The 2,500-nt window shown below is 36.5% G+C and overlaps 1 long non-coding RNA gene across 1 annotated transcript in view; it reads right to left on the reverse strand.

Moving 5' to 3' along the window:
• The window catches only part of LOC136843127 (uncharacterized), a 569,863-nt gene that overhangs the window by 504,496 nt on the left and 62,867 nt on the right, over window positions 1–2,500 (reverse strand). The gene's annotated exons all lie outside the window — the stretch shown is intronic.

The raw sequence follows: 2,500 nt of genomic DNA on the forward strand, positions 1-2,500 counted from the left end.
ACCGTTTCCTACTTCCTGTGAGCCTTTTCTTTTAAACTAAGTGAATTATATTTCAGTTCGGCATATTCTACTTGAAGTAATAATGCAGTGCGCTTACATTACTCTTACATCATGAGGATGAAGGCAACCCGTACTAAGAGATGGGAAGTGAATATAAAAGACCATACAAAGGATGAATCGTCAGGAATGGCAAGGATAGAGAAAATAGCGTGCGAGGGACATTAATGCAGAAGAGAAGAATGCAGAAGAGAACAGGACCCTGAGAAGCAATGCTAAAAACTGGAATGGAGTGGCTGTTATATGTTAACAACAACTGATAAAAATGACTAGATAATAACCTAAAGCTAAGCTTACAGAGAAAGAGGGTAAAACCATAAACAACAATATTTTACAAGCAGGAGCCAGTGCAGACCTCTGTCAAATACGGAAGAGCAGTGATAAATGATATCACAGAACCGCAGAAAAAGTAACGAAACGCCCATCTGTCAGAAAGGAATATCATCAACAGAATTTGACTTCCAGAAGGCATATTGGGTATTCACACAAAGAAAACTAAACCTATTGCATTTTAAAAATGTTTCACGTGCTTAACAAATCACAGTTGATGCCAAAGTAGAGTAAACGAAAGGATCAGTGCAGTCATACTCTCTATGGTTAGGCTAAACTAAGAAAACAGTGGAATTTGATGACTGGGCATGAAAATTGCCATGGCATATGAACCAGTTAATTCGCAAAGTCATTAAGGAATTACTCTGGAATTTGATCCAGATATCGTCAGTCTTTAAGCCTATGAGAAACTTTTGAACCTTACAAGCAGATAATATTGATGAGTACAGGTTTGGAGATAGGCAACGTGGGATGATAAGGATAAATAGAATCTTTGACTGAAAGGCTGCCTGAAAACAGGATGCTGAAAAGTGAGGTCTTGCTACCAGCAAAGCAAACTATAAATTCGTCTATATGGAAATAAGAAGGGAAGTAAGATATGCAAAAGTCCTTGAGTATTTCACTAGGAATACTCAAAGACTTTTGCATATCTTACTAGGAAACCCGGCGTCCCCTCCTCCCCTACAAAAAAACTGTCCTGGTGTTTTAAAAGAAGGCAAATATGTTGTCAACTATAAAAAAACAAAGTTGGGAAATGAATAGTCTTGGGGTCTCTTTATGGAGCACGAGTAATAGGCTGATTGTTTCAGACACTACAAAAAGAAATTTAAAACTTGTAACAATAATTGTGTCAATGGTTTCATGAATATATTTTATTATTTGATTACGGATAAAAAAAAAGCAATGGTCATCTACTGCCTGGAATTATGATTAACGATAATTCCTGGTTGCAAAGCCCCTTTAGAAGATCAACCCGTATCCAAGTAACATTGCTGCTTAGGCTTATCACTGAAAATAGTTTTCAGTATTTTGTTACAAGACAGAAATTTGAAAAAAAAAAATCACTCTATATGTTATTTGTTTAGCTTGGATCTGTTAGTGGACTCACGTCAATAATCTGTATGTCCTGGCAGTTCACACAAGTTCTTATAAGTCATCGGTAAAATCGACAAATATAATCGTATATTTAGCATCAAAGGGAAATTTAAGAAGTATTTGATGCTAAATATACGAATATATTCGTCGATTTTACCGATGACTTATAAGAACTTGTGTAAATTGGGCTTCGGCGTTAATTCACGATCCACCCCAGATTCTTTGGCCCATTTTCTCTGTTAGAAAACGTATACACGTAACATGATTTAATAACCTTACAGCGATGGTTCAATTTTATATTCTGCGCTTTATCTTACTTTACAGAGAAAGGCGCATTTAAGTGGTCAATATTGGCCACTTGTGTACAAATACTTGAATAGGTAATAGCGTTAGGGGGTCAATTTTATTATTATAAAATATTTTTTCTTGGTAGTAAAATAAAAAAAAATTCACAAAGCACCAATTTTTGTGGGAGAAATGGCATAAAAATGATAATTAAAATGTTATTGTCACGTCGAATTATTGGCTTATTGCGTCTGAGCACTCACCACAGCTAACTCCAGTGGCACAACATTTTACTCCCTGGCCTAATCCTGCAAGGGGCATAATTAAAATTTCAGACCAAAATCAGAGATGGACGTTTTTGGCATAAAATCCTGCCACACAACAAGTTAGCTGTCGAGAGCTTCCGCCTGAAATAAGCGTTATCTTTGAACTTTCATGAAACCTTCCAGCCGGCGTCATACTTTACAACAGCACTGCAGATGCAAATTCGGTTTTGGGTTTTGTAGAAACTCTGCCTGCTCGGAAATGTGGTCTTCCCCTCCCATGGCCATAGGGGTTAAAACAGAATGTGAGCAGTTACGTGAATTATTTTCATCCTCCCTGGTTCTCTTTCCAAGGAAATTGAGAAAGGTTTTATGGTCACCGGTTTTATAGGGATGAAAAGGTTATTACGAGATTTTCGCCTTTATGTGATATCATACACATTCATAAAAAATAATTCATTATAAAAACT

The sequence above is a fragment of the Macrobrachium rosenbergii genome, chromosome 11 (assembly GCF_040412425.1).
Source record: "Macrobrachium rosenbergii isolate ZJJX-2024 chromosome 11, ASM4041242v1, whole genome shotgun sequence".
Taxonomy (NCBI): domain Eukaryota; kingdom Metazoa; phylum Arthropoda; class Malacostraca; order Decapoda; family Palaemonidae; genus Macrobrachium; species Macrobrachium rosenbergii.